This window comes from Macrotis lagotis, chromosome 3 (assembly GCF_037893015.1).
Source record: "Macrotis lagotis isolate mMagLag1 chromosome 3, bilby.v1.9.chrom.fasta, whole genome shotgun sequence".
Lineage (NCBI taxonomy): Eukaryota > Metazoa > Chordata > Mammalia > Peramelemorphia > Peramelidae > Macrotis > Macrotis lagotis.
In genome coordinates, this window is record NC_133660.1 from 11,767,637 (window position 1) to 11,782,184 (window position 14,548).

General features: G+C 34.4%; 1 pseudogene; it reads right to left on the reverse strand.

Moving 5' to 3' along the window:
- Positions 1–1,093: 1,093 nt before the first annotated feature.
- Positions 1,094–2,064, reverse strand: LOC141515961 (methionine adenosyltransferase 2 subunit beta pseudogene; annotated as a pseudogene).
- Between the last annotated feature and the right edge of the window lie 12,484 nt (positions 2,065–14,548).

The following is a 14,548-nucleotide window of genomic DNA, read 5'->3' on the forward strand; positions in this document are numbered from 1 at the left end:
TCACTGATGAGAGCTATAATTCTACTTCAGATGTCTCTAATGTTAATTCCTTTTAGAAATTACTATGGCACTTTGAACAGAATGATAACATCGATATCATTAAAAAGGATATTAAGATCAATAACAAAACCAACAGAAATTATATGATTATCTCAATATACGCTGAAAAGTTTTTTTTGACAAAATATAATATCCATTCCTGTTTTATAAAAACACTCAAGAGTATAGGAATAAATGGACCTGCCTTAAAATAATAAGCAGTATCTGTCTGAAACCATCAACAAGTATTTTTTTTTGTTTTGCCAGCAATATAGATTTATTGTTGTTCATGACTAGTCAAAAAGCTTACGAGGTTCATTATCAGACTAAAACAATGTTAAAGTACAGCCACAGATTTAAAACGTCATTTAGAGATATGGAGTGAAAAAAGACAGTTACAAAAACACACAAAGGAACCCATTCATATAGGTGCTTACTGTATTTCGCTACAAACGTAGGAAGCATCAAGCTACAGAGATTTCAAGATACATAACATTCTGAAAATATATCTTAAGCATAAAAACTGCACTCAAATTGAAAAAATAAGGTTTTACTTTTTTTAAACATTTGATCTGAGCTCAAAGTAATGAAATAATGAACGCCAATGATTTTCACATCAGGTTTAACTCACATTAGAACGATAACTATAACTGTAAAAATGATTTTTTTTCCTTTTTTTGGTGAGGAACTGATTAAAGTCAGCTGCAGAAACTCAGCAGTTGCAGAGGTCAACAGAATAGACAATGCATTGCACCCAAAAGAAAGTCTGCATCGGACCTGCTTTATCCTGGCCATAACATATTTCAAGAATCGTATTTTACCATTCTCCAACAAGAAGTTAAGCCAGAAGAAACAAAAATGATAAAAGGAAAGATTATTTCAATCAGGGCTCTTTTGCCACTTAGCTCCTTTAGGAAAACTGTTTCACTAGTGCAAGAGCAATATCGTTTACCTGAGAGATCGTTAAGTGTCACAATTGAAGAACACTCATACAAAACTATTTCCTTTTTTCTTTAAAAAGTGCCACATACTGTACTTTTTGTACTTAAAAAAACTAATTAAAGACTGTTTGTCTCCATCTCTTGTCGATGAGAAAAGGCCAAAGTGATTCTTTGATCCCAACTCAAAATGGTGTTCGCTGGCCAGCGGCCAGGGTCTCTAATTTGGAGCAGTCAAGTTGAGCATTTCTCAGAAAGGGAGATCCTAAGACTGGGCTGTCAGTGATAGGTCTTAAATGACTATTAGGAAGGTTAAAAGCATCTGCAATGGCACCTGCTATTTCATATTTGGTCACTTGTTCATTGTCAGACCAGTGGAAAGTGCCTTTGATTGTAGGATCCAACATCCTCTTCTCTGCCAGTTGCCAGCAAACACTGGCAACATCCTTAAAGTTTGTGGGAAACCTTTGCTGCCAATGGTCCATATTAGCAGATTTGTTGCTGAATTGAACTTTATCAAACATGATAGTGACAGCATTTTCTTCCAGTTTTTCAACTTTGCCGTACAAAATAGGGATTCGCAGGACTGCTGCACCGACATTGTTTTCCAAGACAGCTCTTTCTCCTTCCAGTTTTGTTTTACCATACAAATTTAGTGGATTTGGAGTGTCTTCTTTGGTATAAGATGGATTTGTTCCATCAAATACATAATCTGAGCTAATGTAGATCAGAAATGCTCCAATTCCTGCTGCTTCCTTTGCTAAATTTCCTGAAGCATCCACGTTAAGTTGAGCAGCAGCATCTGGTTGATTCTCTACAACATCTGGCTGTCTTTCTGCTGCACAATGCACTAGACATGGGGCTGAAAATCCTGAATGATATCATGAACTGCATGAGTATCCAAAAGATTGACTTGTTCAAATCTAGGTAGAGCTCTACTGTATCCACAACCAACTGCATGCCAGTTGTTCTGCTCAAACTCTTTGTACACAGCTCTGCCAAGTAGGCCAGTGGCACCAGTAATCAAAGCACGCCTACTAGGGATATTAACATCCTCCTGTTCCATTTCCACCAGCATTTCAGGCATAATTCTTTTAATTTAAAGATTGCCTCAACCCCCCAGGCAAGGTCCAGGGCTCATTGTTTCTTTGTCCACTTCAGCCAGCAAACAACACATGCACTGGAAGAGGGAGGCTTTTTCATTTGCACAATCAACAGGTATTGTATGTAATAGGGATAAACTGGGAGCGTTTCTAATAAGATCAGAGGTGAAACAAGGATGCTGAAACATGAAACAATGAAACAACCATTACTGTTTAATATTGTATTAGAAATGTTACATTTAGCAATAAGAGATGAAAAGATAATTGAAGGAATCAGAATTGATTGATAATGAGGAAGCAAAGCTTTCACTCTTTGAAGATGATATGATGGTATAGTTACAGAACCCAAGAAAATCATCTAAAAAACTACTTGAAACTTAACTTCAACAAAATAGCAGGATATAAAATAAACCCACATAAATCATCAAGATTTCTATATATGAACAGCAAAGCCCAAGAGCAAGAGATAGAAAGAGAAATTCCATTTAAAGTAACTGTAAACAGTATTAAATACTTGGGAATCTACCTACTAATCTAATCCAGAAAATATATGAACACAATTACAAAATACTTTTCACATAAATAATGTCAAATCTAAGCAATTAGAAAAAAGTCTATTGTTCCTGATTAGGTCAAGCTAATATAATAAAAATGACACTTCTACCAAAATTAAAGTACTTATTCACAGCTATACCAATCAAACTAACAAATAACAATTTTATCAAGCCTAACAATATTCAAATGGAATAACAAAAGGTCAAGAATATCAAGGGAATGATAAAAAAAATGTAAAGGAAGGTTGCCTGACTCTACCAGATCTAAAACTATACTATAAGGTGACAGTCATCAAAACTGCTTGGTACTGGTTAAGAAATAGAGTAATGGATCAGTAGATTAGGGAAAAAAAACAGTAGTAAATGACTTCAGTAATCTGTTATTTGACAAAGTCAAAGGCATTAGTTTCTGGAATAAGAACTAACTATTTGACAAAAAATTGTTGGGAAAACTAGAAAATAGGAAAATAGGATGACAAAAACTAGGCATAGACCCCATCTCACACCCTATTACCAAAACCAGGTCAAAATGGGGAAAGGATTTAAGCCTAAAGGGTGATGCCATAAATCAATTAACATATATAAGGAAAGAAGAAATTTTTGACCAAATAAGAAAGAGTACATTATAAATTGGAAAATGGGTGATTTTGTCTATTTTAAATTTTTAAAAATGCACTAATAAAATGATTGCTGTCAAGATTAGAAGGAAAACAGAAAGTTGGGAAACAATTTTTTTATAGCTAGGGTTCTGATAAAGGTCTCATTTTTAAATAGAGAATTGCATCAAATTTATAAGGTTACAAGTCATTATCCAACTGATAACCGGTCAAAGGTTATGAACTGGTAGTTTTCAAATGAAGAAATTAAAGCTAGATATAATCATGTGAAAAAATACTCCAAATAATTACTGATTAGAGAAACATAAATTAAAACAACTATGAGGTTCCACCTCACACCTATTAGATTGGCTAAGATGACAAAAATGGAAAACCATCTATGTTGGAGAGATTGTGGGAATATTGGGACATTAATGCTTTGCTGATGGAGTTGGAAGTGATCCAACTTTTCTAGAGAGCTACATGGAAATATACCCAAAAAGCAATAAAATTGATCATATCTTTTGACCCAGCAATACCAAATGGGAAAAGTCTCACGTGTTCCAAACTATTCATAATAACTCTTTTTGTAGTGGGAAAGAATTTTAAATAGAGGGGATGCCCATCAATTGTGGAATGACTGAAAAAGTTATGGTATATGAATGTTATAGAATATTATTATTTTATGAGAAACCTTGAATGGTAGGACTTGAGAGAAGCATGGGATAAATTGCAGGAACTGAAACTGAGGGAAGGGGGCAGAACCAAGAGAATGTTGAACACATTAATAATAATACGGTGAGTTGATCATCCTTGATAGATACATCTTCTCTAAGCAGTTCAAAGAACTAGAACAATCCTAGGAGATTTGTTATGGATAATGCTATCCACATCCAGAGGAAGAAAAACAAAAGAAATCCAAGAAACCCTACAGAATCTGAATGAACACTGTATTCACTTTTTAAAAATTTCTCTTATGTTTTTTTTTTCTTTCCTATCTCATGGTTTTCTTTCTTTTTCACTTAATCCTAATTCTTCATTCAGGAAAATAACTAATCTGTAAACATGTGAAACACAAATGTATGCATACAAAATTCACCAGACTGTTCACCACTGAGGGGTGGGGGCGTGGGAAGGGAGGTAGAAGGAAGTTATGCAATTTTAAAATATGCATATGCTTGTTGATAAATGTTGAAAAGTTTTCATAACATGAAATTAGAAAAATAAAATAAATATCAATAAAAATATATATGTGTAGTATGAAGAAGAGGTAAAAGTCAAGAATGATCTTGGGGTTGTGAATGAGAATGACCTCAACAGAAATAGGAAAGTTTGGAGGAGTGGATTCCAGCAAGTACCTCAGGATCTGATATATAATAGATACTTCATAAGTTTATTGATCGATTGAATTAATGAGTTCTATTCTGGAAATGTTGAATTTGAGATGTCCTACAAAATATCTAATTGGAGATTGGCAATGCACATTGGAATCATGCACAAAGAGATAATAAAGCATTTGAGCTAATGATTTGTCCAGGAAAAGACATTTAGAGAAAGAAAAGAAGTGGACCTGGGTAGAGCCTTGAGGGCTAAACTGTGATCTAGCAAGGAAGGAAACACATGATCACAAAATGTGTGACTTGTTAGAAAGACCTCAGTTTGGTTCAACCTATTCAGGTGGAGTTTCATGTGGGAGGAATCTTCAATATAACACATAAGGTAAGTGGTGACCCTGTCTTTTATTTGAAGAACTCTAAGGATAGGGAATTCGTCAGCTCTTGAGACATACTGGCTTTTGTAATTGGACTTCCCTTTCTAGATGTTCTCCAAGTATCTCTTTAATGATCCCTTCTAGAATTTTCCAGGAATTAAAGTTAAACTCATGGGCCTATAGATCGTCAATTCTATTTTCTTCCCACTTTGGAAAATTAATCTATCTAAACTTGTGGCACCTCTGTCCCTTTTGCTATGATCCCTCTTCAGATATTTGCAATAGTCATTGACAAATCATTTTCATCAATTCTTACAGTGTTTAGAAATGAAGATTCATTTGAGCTAGTTTACTTTAATTTTTAACAATTCTCTTTCACTGTGTCCATATCTTAAGTATCAACTCCCTGTGAGTTTTTATTCTGTAATTGCCAATGCAAATATTATTTTCTTTAAAAAGAAACTAATCTAAAATGAAAACGAAGCCTCTCTGTCTTCTCTCTGATGTCTGTTATCATCATCCCATCATCCCAAGTAAAAGTTTAATGCCTTCTTTTTGTTTCCCTTCTCCCAATACAACTTAAATCACTTTTTGTTGCTGTTGTTGCTGTCCTTAGCTTTTCTCACCAGCTAAAATTCATTTTGAGCCTTAGCACTCTTGGCAGTATTTATATCTGACATGCTTTTATGTTCATCTGATGTTCTGTGGTCTTGCTTCCTGCAATGCATATGAGTTGGTTTCTACATATCCACATAGATCTCTTCAGACAAGTCTGGTTTTCCCTCCTCGTTAGGATCGCCTTACATTGTGTCTTTAAAAAGAATTGGGGAAACATAATGAGCAAATAAGAAGATTGAAAAAATGACACAAAGAAACATAAGACACTGAAAGTGATGGAATGTGCACAAATCAGGGATCAAAATTCAATGGGGCTGATCAAGGTTTGGTTCCTGGAACAGCTCATTATTAGGACTGATTTTGAAGCAAGGAAGAAAGGGCATGGATGAGCAAAGGGCCTAAAAAAGGTCTTCTATGCATAATCAAAGACATGAATGGAGCCCTACAATTCTCTGAAAAAAAAAAACCACCTCATTGCCTATTAAGTTTAATCCCCACTGTTAAAACATATAGCAACCTAGGCACTATAGTGAATTCTCACTGTAGTTGCTGATCTTTAATTTTTAATTAATAATACATGGCAGCAGTATCTGAGATCTTATCTATAATTTATAAATCTGTTTCAAAGTGTAGTAATTCAAGCATTATATATTCAGATAGAAGAATCTTCCTCCTTTATTTGAGATTGTTTTTATAGGAAATATATTAAGATGTTATCATCCACCCTGCAAAGAGGAATAAAGTGACTCTGAGTTTGACAATTCTCCAAGAGGTAAGCACACTTTGAATACCGATAGCTGGCAGTAGCAGCTCCTGGGTTTCAAATAGAAAATTGACCAAGTTTTTCTGTAACTGGAGATGGATTTAAAAGAGCAACAAGGCAGCTTGTGTGCCTGATGATTTATATCCAGTACCAAAAATAATCTGAGTGGGAAAAATTAAATAAGGAGAAGGGCAGAAGTGTTTATTTGTTTAGCTTAGATGCTTGTCAGTTTTGCCTGGGAAAGCTATAAAATAATTATCAGAACAATGTAGTCTTGTAAAATTCTTCAATAAGAACTTTGTGTGAAAATTCAGTTTTACTTGTATGGCCATGAACATTCAGAGTCTAAATGTCCTAACCAATATTGTCATTCACTTATTTGAATTGTAGTTCCATTAATAATTTATTGCAAATTTAATTTTTAAAGACCGTATGATATACATTTTCTCTGTAATATGTTTTAGATAAACGTTTTGTGAAAGGAAATAAGATATGATACAGTCACAAAACTGAAGAATGATGAGAAAGAAGTACAGAGAAGAAGATGGAGAAATCACTAACCCAACTAACATGTAAGCAACTAATTTATCTTTTTTTAAAAAAAATTGTTTGTTTTTGCAAGGCAATGGGATTAAGTGACTTGCCCATGGTCACACAACTAGGAATGTATTCAGTATCTGAGACCGGATTTGAATACAAGTCTTTCTGACTCCAGGGTCCATGCTCTATCCACTGTGCCACCTAGCTGCCTCAGTAGCTAATCTATCTTAATGCCACTGAAATAATGGCAAATACTACACTATTACTAGCCACTATTCAGCCTGAAAAACAATAGTCACCAAGAATCTGGTTTATATTGGAATTAGAGCTGATTTATAAGATGTATTTTTTATGAGGCACTATCCTTGGCAAAATCACCGGACTTGGAGTCAAATGGTTTGAATTCTAGTCCAAAGATCCACACTTATTGAATTCTAGTGGGTAAGTGATTTACGTTCAAACTAATATGAATACACAAGTGACCTATACATAAAGAGGCAATTTGTAAAAAAAAAAAAATGGAGTTATTTTTCAGATATCTATAGTCTTACAGTATATATGATCAAAAAATAAAGATGACAAATAAAAAATGTAGTAACTTGATTATATTAAAGTTTAGGAGATTCTGCCTTAACAAAATCAATTAAACTGAAATAAGAGGAGGAATTGCAAAGTGGAAAAAAATTTGCATCAAATATTTCTGAAAAAAAATCTAATATCCAAGATACATAGACAACGAACACAGATATATGAATCTGAGATTCCTCAACTGAGAACTGGCCAAATGTTATTAAAAAGTGCCAATTTAGGAAGTGATGAAGAAAATATTAATAGGGCATAGTACACTTAAAATTATGTTCCACATGCATTTTTATTCTCAAGAGCTCATTGTTAAACACCTACTAGAACACTCCTGTGGGTTGGTATTTTATAATCTTGGCAAAACAAATGAATGTTTAATAAATGCTATATAATTCTATCACATTAGCATTATACTAATAATCCTTTTAGATCTAGAATTTCCTTTTTTATCTTCCTTTAAGAATTAGAAAGTTTTACTAAAAGGAATATTAAAATTATCTCTAACTATTGTTGACTTTCGGGTTTTAATTGTTTCTTTTTCTTATTGGTAAGATTTTCCTTTACAAATAAGAATGACATTTGTTACCAATATTTTAAATTGATAATGAGGTTCCTTTCTTGTCTCTTCAAAACACATATTTATAAACTTATCGGATATCATGAGGATGGATTTTCAAATAAATGTTTAAACCTAATTAATTTTCTTCTTATTCTTAATTGAATTCTGTTTCTTTATGCTTTAATAAGTTTTATCTGCATCTAATTGATTAGTTCTGCTCTCTTATTCCTTCAACCATTCTCTCCTGTTTTTAATCACCTTTTATAATTTAATCATATTCAAGAATATTTTTGTTTGTGCTTTCTTCTATCAATACATTATTGTATAGCAGAAGGTCAAATTCCTTAATTCTTCATTTAGTATTATTTGCATTTTTAAGTTTTCTTTCTCTTAGTGTTTACAAGAACACTGAGAATTCTCCATCTACAAGCACACATGATCCTCAACTCAATGTTAATGAAATTCATCTGTGAATGTCTTTCAAAAAAAAGTGGATTCAGTTTTTTCCCTGTCCAATTCATTTCCAAATTTACAAAACTCCTTAATGTCATAGACCTTTACAGATTTGCACAAAGCTGTTCTCTCAATGATCATTCTATAAAGTCAGACTTCCAGAGCAAAAAATATTGTGCTTTGGTTTATGCAAACATTAGTGGCATTCCATATGTTTGTCCTTGGCTTGTACTCTATGAAACTAAAGATTGGCAAACAATGAAATTTTGTTAAGTTACTTAAACTTTCTTGTCCTCAGCTTCCTCATGCATGAAATGGAGCTTACCTACTTCATCATGGGAAAAGCTCTTCCAGATCTAAAATTTTTCTAATTTTTCAGTTATTAAGGAGACTGACTGCTGGTCTTAGAGTCAAAAAGATATTGATTCCAGCTCTCCCTTCAACACTTGAATGAAAGACTGGTTATTTAACTTTAGTGACTCAGCTTTTTTATCTATAAAATGAAGATAATGATACCTAACTAATAAGTTTATTGCAAAAGAAAACAGAAAATGCAGGCTATACATAAATACACACAAACATATATATTTAATATGCTACTATTCTACAATTCTAAATACTATGAAATCAGTGAAACACAAGGTGATCAGAGTTATTATGTTTTGTTGGAAGGATCAGTGAAGGCAACATAAGCTAGAATTTGATGGAATTGAAGAATTTCAACAAGTGGATGATGGGGTAGGGTGGGGGACAAAGAACACATACCACTTCAAAAGAACAGCTTTAGCAAAGAAGTAAAAAAGTGAGAAAGTCATAATTGTATTTAGAGAACAATTAAAAAATCTTGTGTCTATCATAAGATGCTAGTAGAGAAACTGTAAGGTAGGAAGCAGGATATACCAATTTTCAGTCCAAGTATAAAGGCCTTTAAATGATCTTTAGGAGCTAAAATTTGATTTCATAAGTAATGGGGAACCATATGATGATTGTGAGCAGGAGAAGACTAGGATTAGAGCTGTGTTTTTGGAAAGTGTAATAATGACAGCACTACAAAGAATAGACTGAGACAGCTAGGTGGTGCCATGGACCATAGAGAGGGAGGCATGAATTCCCATTTGCCCTATGATACTGGGTTAATCTAAATAAGTCAACTAACCTCTCTTAACCTCACTTATCTACCAGGGTTTTCCCATACTGGATAAGTGCCTGTGACATGAGGGTGGTCTGGGGGTGGGGGTGGGGGTGGAAGAGTTTTTGTAGAATAATGAAACTGTGAGCTACGCTATGCAGTTACCTAAGATGGATATAGAGGAGAATTCTGAGAAAAGGTGATCCACTGGAGAAGGAAATGGTAAAGCACTTCAGTGTTTTTGGCAAAAAAAGACCCATGGACAGTATTAGAGTGATAAAAACTTATGAAACCAGAAGATGATCTTCTCAGATCAGAAGGTGTCCAAAATGCTCCTGGGGATAAGTTAAAGACAATTAAAGTATATCTAGTATTAAAGAAGTTGCTGGATCAAAGTTGAAAAGAATCTCAGCTGCAGGTGAGTCTGGTGATAAAAAGAAAGTCCAGTGCTATAAATGTCAATATGACATAGGAACCTTGAATGCAGAATCCATGAACCAATTAAGCCTAATGTGAACAAACAGGAAATGGAAAACATTAAAAACATGGTTGGAAATGGGTATACTTAATTGAGACAATTATTATATATGCCACTGTGGAGTGGAATCTCTTAGAAGAAATGGAATAACTCTCACTGATCAATGAAAGGTGAGAAAACCGGTACTGGGATAAAATCTTTAAAATGACATTATTATATCTGATTTATTCCAATCTGATTTATTCAACAACACAGTAATACAAGTTTATGCTCCAACCTCCAGACATCTAGGTGGTACAGTGGATAAAGGATTGGGTCTGGATACAGGAAGACTTGAACTCAGATCCAGCCTTAGAAAATTAATAGCTATGTGACCCTTTGAGGTCACTTAACCCTATTTGCCTCAATTTCCTCAATTGTAAAATAAGTTGGAGAAGGAAATGTCACACCACTCCAGTATCTTTGCCAAGAAAAACCCAAATGGAATTGAAGTTGGAAATGATTTAAGCAATAAATGTTCCAACCAATGACTCAAAACCAAAGTTAATCAACACCAAAAAAAAAAAAAAGTCACATTCATTAGAATGTTAATGTAGGAAATTAAAAGAAAATTGGAATAACAGGCAAGTTTGGAGTCTAAAATGAAGTTGAACAGAAACTAATAGAGTTTTGTCCAGATAACTCAACAGTCATAGCAAAAAAATTTTCAAAACCCAAAAGGCAATTTTTCACATGGACATCATCAGATGGTCAATATTAAAATCAGATTGATTATATACTTTGCAACCAAAAGTGGAGGTGCTCTATATAATCAATTAAAGAAAGTCCAGGAACTTACTGTGGCTCAGATCGTGAACTTTTCATTGCAAAATCAAGATTTAATTGAAGATAATAGTGAAGATTATCACATCATATGATCTACACATTATGAATACAAAGTGTAGTCAATTAATAGATTTAAGGGATTGAATCTTATAGAATATTTAAAGAACCATAGATAGAGGTTTGCAATATTGTACAAGAGGCATCAATAAATAACATTAAAAGCAAAAAGGCTCAAGAAAGTAAAATGCATATCTGATGAAGTTTTGCAAATACTGAGGAAAAGAGGAAAGCAAAAGGGAAATGAAAAAGGGAAAGACATATCCACCTAAAATCAGAATTCCAGAGAATAGTAAGGAGATTATGGTTTTCTTAAAGGTGCAATACAAAGAAATAGAAGAAAACTATAGAATTGGAAAGATAAGAAATATCTTTCAGAAAATCAGAAATATCAAGGGAATATTTCATGGAAAAATGAGCATGATAAAAGACAAAACAAGGTAGTGACTTAACATAAGCAAAAAGAGATTAAGTGAGGTGATGAGAGTAAAAAGAATTAAACAAGATCTTTATATCTCTAAAAACCATTTTGTTGTGGTTACGAATCTATAACCAGATATTCTGGAAAATGAAGTCAAGTGAACCTTAGGAAGCATTGCTAACAATAAGATTAGAAGAATGGATGGCATTCCAGTTGAACTGTTTAAAATCTTAGAAGATGATACTGTAAGAATGTTGCTCTCTCTATACTAGGAAATTTGAAAAACACAGCAGTGGTCACTAGATTGGAAGAGATGAATTTATACCCCAATTCTAAAGAAAGGCAACTCTAAGGAATGTGCAGATAGGTGAGGTTTCTTCATTCAGGAATTTATTATACTAAAGAAACCACAGGTCCCATTCCTATCCTTGTCCCTAAAACATATAAACAGATAACAAACATAACTATATAAATAAAGTAAAATGTGACACACATAAAGGAGAAATCTCCAAAAATGCTGAGTTGGACTGTGAGAGATTGCTACTATCTGGAAGATCACAGTTGAAATCAATGAGGAAGTAGCTTCTCAATTGAGTCTTGAAGAAAGGGAAGTAACAAAGACAAAAGGATATTTACTACAAAATAGTTTTTCTTTTCTTTTTAACATTTTCTTTGTTTTCCAATTATATACAATAATAGTATCTACCTATCATTTTTTATGGTTTTGAATTTTTCAATCCCTCCCTTACCTCCCCCCATAGAAGGCTGTCTGATAGTCTTTACATTGTTTCCATGCTATACATTGATGTAAATTGAATGTGTTATAAGAATAAATAAGAGTAGACATAACCTCCCTCCTCCTGCCCCAAGAAGATGAGAAACCTCAAGAATAGAGAGAGAGAGAAAAAAAAATGTACTTCAGTCTGTGTTCAGATTCTAATGGCTCTGTCTCTGGGGTGAGTTGCATTCTTTATCATAAGTCCACCACAGAAGTTGTTGTAACATTTTCCCCACAGTTGCTATTACTAGTTGTATGTCCACTCTATTTCTCCTCTCATTTATTCTATTCTTTCTCTCCTTTCATCCTAGAGCTGTCCAAAAGTCTGTTATGTCTGAGTACCCTCTCCCTTGATCTTCCCTCTCTTCTATAACCTATTCCCCCCCTTCCCTTCCCCCATTCTCCTTCTCCCATCCCCTTCTTCTCATTTTTCTCTAGGGTAAGATAGATTTACTCACCCTATTAAGTGTGTATGTTATTTCCTCTCTGAGAATGAAGTCTCACTCATTCCCCCTTGCCTCCCCCCTTACCACTCCATTGAAAAAAAGTGTTTTCTTGACTCTTAGGTGAAATTTTTAGCTTCGTTTTCATCTCCTTTCCCTTCCTCCCAGTACTTTCCTTTATCACCTATCTTTTTATTATATTATGCCATTATATTCTGCTCCTTCCTATGTCCGGTCTATATGTACTCCTCCTAACAGCTCTTATAAATGAGAAAGTCCATGTGAGTTATCAGTATCTTCTTTCCATGCAGGAATACAAACAGTACAATAGCATTAAGTTCCTCATAGTTAGTTTTTCTCATCCATCCCCTCTATGGTTCACCAGAGTCCTGTACTTGGAGATCAAACTTTCTGTTAAGCTCTGGTTGTTTCAATAAGAAAGTTTGAAAGTTCCCTATTTAATTGAATGTTCATCTTTTCCCCTGAAAGAGGATGTTCAGTTTTGTTGGGTAGTTGATTCTCAATTGTAAACCAAGATCTTTTGCCTTACAGAACATTATATTTCAATCCTTACAAGCCCTTAATGTAGATGCTGCCAAATCCTGTGTAATCCTGACTTTGAAGCCTCAGTAGTTGAATTGTTTGTTTCTGGCAATTTTTAGAATTTTCTTTTTGATTTGGGAGTTTGGGAATTTGGCTATATTTCTGGAAGTTTTTCTTTTGAGATTTCTTTCAGGAGGTGACCAGTGAATTCTCTCAATTTCTATTTTACCTTCTGCTTCTAGGATCTCAGGGCAATTTTGCTGTATTATTTCTTGAAAAATGAAGTCTAGGCTCTTCTCCTGATTGTGGCTTTCAGATAGCCCAATAATTTTTAAATTATTTCTTCTGGATCTGTTTTTGAGGTTGGTTGTTTTTCCATTGAGATATTTCACATTTTCTTCTTATTTTTGGCTTTTTTGGAATAGTTTTATTATTTTCCTGATTTTTTGCAAAATCATCAGCTTCTTTTAGTTCCATTCTGTATTTGAAGGAGTTATTTTCTTCAGAGAGCTTTTTTAATCTCCTTTTCCAGCTGGCCAATTGTGCTTTTTTAAGGCATTCTTCTCATTTGCCTTTTTGTTTTGCTTTTTTCCATTAGGCCTAAACTGTTTTTTAACATTTTATTTTCTGCAGTATTTTTTTGTATATCTTTCACCACGTTGTTGATTTGGTTTTCATAATTTTTCTGCATCATTCTCATTTCTCCTCCCAATTTTTCCTCCATCTCCCTTAATTGGTTTTCAAAGTCTTTTTTGAACTCATCCATAGTCTGAGCCCATTTTCTATTTCTCTTGGACATTTTGAATACAGAAGCTTTGATTTTGTCATCATCTGAGTATGTGTTTTGATCTTCCATGGGACTAAAGTGGTCAGATTCTTCTTTTCCTCAGCCCAAGACAGCACTTCCAAGGCTTTGGGCTTTTATTGGGGGGACACTCCACTGGCACCTTTATTCCTCCAATGCTCTCTTGCCTGTGCTTTGATATGTTGATGCCCCCCTCTATTTCCCTCTGCCCTGGAACTATAAAGAATGATCTGGCTTGGCTACTACAACCAAACTGCAACCTGGATCTGAGTGTAGGCTAGCAGCAGAGTCCTACCCTGAGGGAGGGCAGAGAAATCTCTGCAGACTTCCCTTATCGTCTCTGGGGGTGCAGGCTGCTTTCTCCAGATTCTCACTGCAGAGCCTGTAGCCGATGCTCCTCACTCCACACTCATTCTGGTGTAGCAGAGTTCTCTCACCAGCCCTTCAAGCTGTTTCCAGTGATCTCTGGGCTGGGCTGGACTGCACTGAGGCCGCAGTTTTTTTTGTTTTTTTTTTTTTCCCAACCCCTGGTCCTGGTGAAACACATCTTTCCTGTGGAAATTCTAAGTTATCTTGGACTGGGAAAATGTATCACTCAGTCTTTCTGTGTGTT